Raw genomic sequence first — 9,616 nt, forward strand, 5'->3', positions numbered from 1 at the left:
AGGTGTAAGACAAGGCGACACACTCTCCCCAAAACTATTCATAACTGTTCTGGAATATGCCTTTAAGGTGCTCAACTGGGTCAATAAAGGGATTACACAAAACTGAGGCAGTGCTTATTACTAGTCAGAAACAGGTGGAAACCGTAACGCCGAGCATTAGAGAACATGAAATCATATCACAACCATTCCTTTTGTACTTAAGAGTAAGGATTAATGCCAGACTCATTTTCAAGCAGTGGATGGAGCATATCAGTGCTAAAGCGTCAATAGTACGGGCAGCCTTATCATGGCTAATATCGAATGTAGGTGGACCAAAACAGGCCAAAACAGGCAGATGGATGCATTGTCTTATACCATAGCTGAATGTTTGCCTCAATCATGAAGATGTTCGCAGGACATGGCTGTCTTTGAGCATATGTTTATCGCTTTAACATGACGATTATCCAAAGTTCCCGTCCTGTCTCAGGACCAGTGAAGATGTGATGCGTGTGTTCTTCGAGTGTCCTCGTTTCAACATGCTACGCAATACTCTGGAAATAATTATAAAACAGAAAATTCGAGTAGAGGCCTTAGTAGAAAAGCATTCTTTGAAGGCAGCTTGGGATATAATCAGTACATTTGCTATGGAAGTCTTCCAAGATCTTCTTCGCATTGAAAGCAGGCGAATTGAAAATAGAGACAGTTGGAATGAGAGAAATAATGACTTCGACAACATGAAGGAAGAGCAATGGCTAGATCCTCCACCCGTGAAGTAATGCCTTACGGTATTTTCGTGGAGGAAACAGGCATAAGAAGGGGACGGGTTTTAGTCGGTATTGTAACATAATATGAGCCCGATATACCAATCTGTATATCCATACTAAAAACACAATAGAGATGAACTAGAAATAAATAACCCAAGACACGTTGAATATTACGAGGAGCACTTCTAAATAATGACTTACAATCAGTGGTGTCATGGTGCCGGAACGCCGTTCTGGCACTGGTTAAGAAAAGAAAAAAAAAATAAATAGAGAATTTAGGTTTTGTAAACAAAAATTAGCAGTGCATTCCGGCACTGCTAATTTTACCATAACACTGCTTACAATGTATAAACTTTGTAAATCATGATTTGGGATTTACAATGTATATATACTAAATTTACAATCAAGATGCAGTAAAAATAAACAAACCAAGACACGTTAAATGCTTACTAGGAGCAATAACGAATTATAATTTACAATGTATAAACGTTTTAAATCATGATTCGGGATTTACAATGTATAATACATTGTAAATTATGATTCGGGAGGGTTCCTAGTAGCATTTAACGTGTCTTGGTTTGTTTATTTCTACTGCATCTTGATTGTAAATGTAGTATAGGTACATTGTAAATTATAATTTGGGAGTGTTCCTTGTAACGTTCAACGTATCTTGGTTTGATTATTTCTAGTCCATCTTTATTGTGATTTTAGTATAGTTCTGATGATACGTAAATATATTTTTTACCTCTAAAAAACACAAACCCACACTAGTGAGGTAACAGTGTCGTGGCCAGAGATATTTTTTTAAATATATTATTGAAGAAAATTTTTATTTTGGACGGTAAAGGGAAAGTAAATTGGAACAAATGAAACCAAATGTAAGTCGGTTCACCAGGTATAGAAGAACTCGTCTTATAGAAGAGGAATTTGTATAGAAGAGGAACTGTACAAGGAATTAATAGACTACGAGGCAAAGTTTTGAGAATATTCCAGGACGGCAAAAAATTCGCTACATTTTAAACAAATAACTTTTTTAAAACGAAGAAAAAAAAGAATAAAGGACATCGCACACATCTTATGGAAAATATAATGTCACTCAAATTCAATAAAATTTATATGAATATATTCGTTTCAATTTAACGATCAATTCTTATCATTGCGCCAACTCTTAATTTTCAATAATAAGAGCAGAAATTGATGTAAATCAATGTGAAATCAAATGGGTAGGTACATAAGTTAGAGAGAGAAAAAATATTTTAAAATACCCAAATTATAGTTAGTTCATAAATCTTCTCGAGCTCTTAAGCATCTTATTATAATAGTTTCACTAATCCGCTTAGGCCCAGCGGGGTTTAAGCTGTTTTGAATAGCACCCAGAGCAATAGTGATTATAACTGACACGTTTATAGACTCCAAAAATGTGATTTCGATAAACTTTAATTGCAATTTGCGCCGTAATTAATCATAATTAAGAGTTGGCGCAATGATAAGAATTGATCGTTAAATTGAAACGAATCTATTCGTATAAATTTTATTGAATTTTAGTGACATTATATTTTCCATAAGATGTGTGCGATGTCCTTTACAAGTGGCACAGCCACTTGCAAAAATGACAAAATACTGCCAAGAGCAAACAAGAGCTACCAAAAGGTCTACGGCCTAAATTACAAAATATTGTTCTCAATGAATCTATGAACCTGACAAGTACCTTGGGATGCCGGCACTTTCATGCAAAAGCACGTGCCAGCCATTTTAACGTGACTGTTTGTGAATCTACCTGTATATTCTAAAATCCATGTAATAATATATCCTTAATTATATTTTATTGATAAAACTATTTGGCAACTTTCTGGCACCCCGGTCTAATAATATTTGAAAATAATTAATCTGCATGAGAAATTACTTAAGTTTAAATACACAAAAATATAGTTTTTACAACACTTAATAGGGGAGCAATTTACCCCTAAAAAGACAGTTAGAAACGGAATAATACACTGATTAATTTTTTTTGCATTTGTACTGCACCAAACGTTTATTATAATATGGTTTTATTTTTAAGTTCAAACGTATTTGTTTTAAAATTTTTCCAAGTAGGTCGGTAATTGATATTGACAAATAACTTATAAAAAAAAACTATTTCCCTGAATTGCTTCGTTTTATTTTAATTTAGTGAAAATTCCAAAAAATACTAATTAAGGCATTTTTTCAACAAAAAATTACGAGTAACTCGAAAAGGAAGCATTTTTCAAAAAACTACCGAGAGATGAAAAGTTTTTATTCCAATGAGGTACGTCAAAATAAATAATTCGCGACTCAGTGAAATTTTTTTTCAGTTATCTTATATATAAAAATTAATTGCTGTTTTATGTTCGTTAGTCTCGCTAAAACTCGAGAAAGGCTGGACCGATTTGGTTAATTTTGATGTTGAATTATTTGTGGAAGTTCAGGGAAGGTTTATACGGTTTTATATAGTCATTTTAGTAGCCACCAAAATTTTTACATCTATATGTATAAAATGCTCTTTTTACAGTGTTTGTTGCCATACTCCTCCGAAACGACTTGGCCGATTTTTAAGAAATTTGGGAGGTATATTAGACCTGTCTGGGAGTAGCTTGTTACCTATATTTCATACCCGCAGGTCATAAGGGGGTTACCCATGACCCCATAACTCTTACAATAATGACGTGAAAAATACGAAATTAAGTAGGTAGACTCCTTGCTATTCCTAGCACAACCGTACTAAATTTTTTTCTCTAGCGCAATCAGTGTCGAGCAAGAACGAGCAACAAATTTCATCGAAGATAAGTGCAACTCTTTAACTTTTGGACTTATATTGGGCAAAATATGAATATTTTAATTTTTCGAAATTTTCAGAAAATATCTCTAAACTGAACTTTTCTGACGAACAGCAAGCAGGAGAAAAGTTTTAGGCACACAAAAAGAACAAGCAGCAAATTATAAAATTTTATTTAATTTTAATTAATTTTATTTTATTTAATTTTATTTAATTTAAGTATTTTATTTATTTTCGTTTATTTTATTTTATTTCATTTTTTAATTCTATTTATTTTTTTTATTTTATTTCATTTTATTAAATTTTATTTATTTGTATTAGAGTCTATTTACTTTTATTTAATTTTATTATTATTTTTTTATTTTATTTATTATTGTTATTTAATTTTATTCAGTTTTATTTATTTTTATTTACTTTTGTTCAATTTTATGAAATTCTATTTAATTTTATTTAATGATATTTAATTTGATTTTGATTAATCAACACCTATATAGTTGGACAACCCCGAACCCAATTATAAATACAGGGTTGTTTTAATGTAGATAAAATAAAGCTGTTATATTCATTATAAGATAAACAAATTTAAGATTGTAACTGTTGCACTACAAACTTTATTTTGTTACTTCTAACTAAACTTTATTACTTCAAACAACATGTGTAATTAATTAAAAATAATAATAAAACCTAATTCACATCGAGAATTTTTTGTTTATTAATTACGAATTCCTTTTGTTTATTTTAAGTTTATTGTATACAAAAGTTTGTTTTTATCTATTGATGCTGCCGGGTCAGCTAGTTTGTTAATAACAATGTACGGCCCAATTGGAAAAATTCAAAAAAAAACAAATACATTTTAAATTGGAAAAATCGAATAAAAAGGTTTGATGCAGTAGAATTGCATAAAAATTGATAGGATCATGCTCTGCTTATGGGGGCAATCCATTCGCCTAGAATAATCTATTTCAAATAGAATTCAATGCAACTAAAAGTAGTACCTATCTAGTTTTAAATATATGGTTTACAAAAACAATATTTCATTAGGTAAATATATAACTTTATACATCTACAAATATCAATAAAAGTTAAAATCCGGAATACCTGTGTGGATAATAATATTCGTTAGTATATTTACGAATATACATAAATATCCTAATTATCACCAAATAACATAGCAATAAATGAGACTCAAATAATCGTTAATAATTAAATATATTAATATTTAAGAAATATTTATAATATAGATTATAGATAATACATATATAATATAGATAGGTAATATAATAATATAAATATAATATAAATATAAATATAAATATAAATATAAATATAAATATAAATATAAATATAAATATAAATATAAATATAAATATAAATATAAATATAAATATAAATATAAATATAAATATAAATATAAATATAAATATAAATATAAATATAAATATAAATATAAATATAAATATAAATATAAATATAAATATAAATATAAATATAAATATAAATATAAATATAAATATAAATATAAATATAAATATAAATATAAATATAAATATAAATATAAATATAAATATAAATATAAATATAAATATAAATATAAATATAAATATAAATATAAATATAAATATAAATATAAATATAAATATAAATATAATACTATTAAGAATGTAATTAGAAAACAGAAAGAAGTAACTTAAATTAAAATAAAATTATAAAAGAAATATTTATAATATAGATTATAATAATACATATATAATATAGATAGGTAATATAATAATATAAATATAATATAAATATAAATATAAATATAATACTATTAAGAATCTAATTAGAAAACAGAAAGAAGTAACTTAAATTAAAATATTATTAGAAATAACTATGGACAAAATTTAATAATAATAGTAAAGTCGTCAGGGATTTGACCTCTAAAAACGCAACGAACAAGCTAAAATTTTTTGAGATTGTCAATTTTAAGACTCAAAAAAGATGCAAAAATGTTCGCCACTGATATCCTCGGGCATTTCGCTAAAACCCCCTTGCAGAGGGAAAACGGAAATCATCGATTTACAATAATCTGTACGCAGTAGAATAAAATGTTTCAAACAAGAAATATACTTGAGTTAATTTAAAAAAATGTTTATGAGCAGTTTTTGTGTAGAATCCAGTAAATTCTACCACGTGGAGTCAACACGAGTCTACCGCTTGAACATTCTGGACCTAATTGCGACGTATTGGACAGCAAGAACATTCATAATTGGCGCAGTCAGTAGGATAGTGGAAGAGTCTTTATAGATCCTCGTCACTTTTAAGTGTTTGTCCACTGTTCCAAGAACCAGCCCAAGGAAAACCGTTTGCAGAGTTCACCCGAGGGAATGAGCAGTTAGAAAAGAAGTTAGAAGTCTTCAGGAGCAAAGGAATGCACATCGGTATCGTCTTTATCCTGTAAGCGATTTTTATTGTTACTGAGAATTATGGACATATGGCATCCAGCTATGGGGCTGCGCTAGCAATACAAATTTAATTATCATTCAACGATTCCAAAACAAAGTGCTAAGGAGCATTGTCAACGCTCCATGGTACTATAGGAACAGTGACCTCTATAGGGACTTAGATATGGATACTGTTAACAAGACCATAGAAAAATTTGCCAAGAGTCACGAACAACGACTTCTTCAACACGTCAATGTTGAGGCCATCCAGCTCCTCGACAACACGGATCTAGCTAGAAGACTCAAGAGGAAGAAACCCTTCGAGTTAGTTAAGTGAAAAATAGTGCACGGTGCAAGTGATGGTACAAGTTAACATTTGTGCAATATATTAACAGAACCTAAGGGGTACTATCGAGTTTGTCCTTAGTCTTAAGTTTTTTCGTAGTCATTTAGGTTAGAAATAAGTTGCTCATTGATCACATTATTTGATCAGATTGTAATGCTCTTAAGCATCTTATCGGTGTTTAATAAATAAAAAAAAATCTTAGAATTAAGAAGATTAATTTTTTGAAAGAGATATTATTAAATCAGACTCCTCCGACTCCTTAGATTGAATCAGAGCTAGATTTAGAAGATAAAAACAAAGATTATCAGATGCTCACTATATAGGAATATTCCCCGAATCAACCAAAATTACAACTCGATGTTCTACAACAAAAATTTTAGGCCTAAAAGGAACTTATCTCATCAATCTTCCGCCCAGATGTGAATTCAAGACCCCAATCCAGAGTTACATAAATTCAAGAACAACCATCCCAGAGGAACCGCTAATGCTTCCCAAAATTAGGACCATAGATATTCAAACAGCGATTAAATTCAAACCATTACCATTAAGGATAGATCACATCCCCTTAGACAAACTGCATGAACTCTCTAAGGAAGAGGAACATCTAGAGACCATTAACCCGAAATTATGGAACCATAGCCATACACATTTTTTTTGGATGACTCCTTTATATATCTTTATTACAATAATCTGCCTCTATATTATGTTACACGTATAAAACAAATAACAAAAAACCCAACTCTAGCGACGAAATTCAAGAAGAGGCCAACTCAACAGGAGTAGTTACAGTACAATGACCGCTACCATCCAGTAAATTCTACCACGTGGAGTCAACACGAGTCTACCGCTTGAACATTCTGGACCTAATTGCGACGTATTGGACAGCAAGGACATTCATAATTAGCGCGAAAACAATTTTTTAAATGAAATTTGTAGCAACTTGACGGTTAAAATTCGATAACTTTTGATCATACTCGATAAATCAAAATGCCTTCTAAAGGTGAAGAGTGCAGACAGTTTCAATAAAGCTGTTAAAAAATAAAAAAACATTATGCATTTGAAATATGCCTAAAGAATGCTGAAATTAAACTTTCACATCGAAAACGATCTCATGTCACGGGAAATGCTTTCACAAAGACAGTATTCGATGGACTTTGTAGCTTAAGTTGTGTTATTTCGAAAAACTTACAATCCAAAAGAAGCGATTTTAAACGTTTGAGATAGTTTGTAATGTGAAAGTTTAAATGCAGCGTTTTAGACATACAGTAAAACCTCGATATAACGGACTAAATGGGGGGACGGGGTGTCCGTTAATGCCGAAAGTCCGTTATATAATAATAGGTTTAAAATAAGTCAAAAACTTTTTTTAAGTTGTATTTGCACTTTTGAAGTTTGCTATTTTTTTTATAATTAGAAATGTGTCCGCACAATGCTATAATAAAAATTTTATTGAAATTATTTGCAAAATACAGAGACGTTTTGAATTTTTTTTCACATTTAACCGGATTTTTTTGTCCGTTATATCCGAAGTCCGTTAAATAGAGGTCCGTTATATAGAGGTTTTACTCAAAAGCCTCAGATGTGTTGCGAAAACTCAAAATCAAAATTTCTTGTTATAGGTTCTGAAGATTAGGCTCAAATAATGAAAATTCCTTAATGACCGGTCAATGAAAGTATTAAATTTTATTAATATCATGATAATCTTAAAAAATTGCAAAAATCTTACAATGTTTATTTATTTAACAGATTTATAGAAACTGACTTTACTTGGCGACAAAACAAAAAAATAGCATGTCAAAACGACACTTTTCACCTTTAAAACTCATTTTAATTTTTGTCAATAGAATACTCTGATCAAAAGATATCGAACTTTTACCGTCGAGTTGATACAAATTTTATTGAAAAAATTGATTTTGCGCGCTTAACTGACATTCAATATCGCTGGTCGCTTCAAGCGTTGTTTCTAAGAGAACGGTCAATCCTAAAAAAAGTACCAATAAACATTTTGTTCAAAATTATCTCAGCTCTATTTCTTGTTTGAAACATTTTTTCTACGGCGTACAAATTCTTGGTGAATGAGTGTTTTTACTCGCCCTCTATACGAGGGCGGTTTTAGGAGTAATCCTGAGAGTTGGAATGGCAAACTTTTTTGCATCTTTTTTGAGGTCCCAAAATTGATATTCTCTGCAAAGTTCAGCTTCTTCTTATACTTTTTAGAGGTTCAGTGGCATTTTCGTCTCAAGACTGGACTAATTTGCAATAATAATAAGTAGGACGAGGCATAACAGTAATTTGGTAAAAGATAAAAAAATATGGATATATAATATATATAAAAAAGATAACAAATATAAAAAATATAAATATATAATATATAAAAATATCCGATTACATAAGAATTGATGAAGATGATCTACCGGAGCAGCGAAAGGAGGTTATATCTGTTCGCTAATACTTTTGATAATGTGTACCGTAATTGCAGACAAAACGACGGGTAGAAGCAATTTAGATCTAATCACGCCCTAAAATTACAGAGTAAAAGTACCATTAAAATTTCAGGAGTGTCCATTGTCCATCACACCGTCATTTTTTGCCGATGCTTACCATGCTACATATTCTTTGTCATGGCATGGATATAAACAGTAAAGTCTTGGAACTTGATTTAAGCAACAGAAGAGACTAGAGATTTTCGAGAGCTTAATTGTAGAAGAATTCTTAAAATGCTGTGGACGGACTTTTAAAAATTTATTCAAGAGCAAGAATTACTGTACACAAAAAAATAAGAATATTGAGTATACATCATGAGAACTCAAAACCAAGTATAAGTCAGTGTAAGTAATGTTTTCTGCGAATGCCAACTGACTGGTGATTAGGCCTGGTGATTAGGCGAATGCCAACTGACATGTACATTGAAAACATTTTAGGAGATCATGTTTTGTCATTTGCAAGCCATATTGGATATGGCATATTGGTGAGAATACACGTTTTCATGTTGCTATAACAGTGAATACCTACCTTGATGATATTCAATTTAAAAATTACATTGGCCAGAATATAGTCCAGATCAGATTTAAATCCGATTATAGTATTTAGGTATATGACACTTTAAAAAATCGCATTCGGAAAGGAAATTCTGTTCCTATGATGATACTTGGTTGCTAAAGATGGCAGCAGAAAAAATTGCAATTCACATACATTATGCAATATTTTTGTCCGTATTGTATATTTAATTATACAATAAAAATAGATAAATATTTATAAATTAATAAAATTAAACTAAATTAAATTTATTATTAAATTAAACTAAATTAAA

This window comes from Diabrotica virgifera, chromosome 10 (genome assembly GCF_917563875.1).
Source record: "Diabrotica virgifera virgifera chromosome 10, PGI_DIABVI_V3a".
Lineage (NCBI taxonomy): Eukaryota > Metazoa > Arthropoda > Insecta > Coleoptera > Chrysomelidae > Diabrotica > Diabrotica virgifera.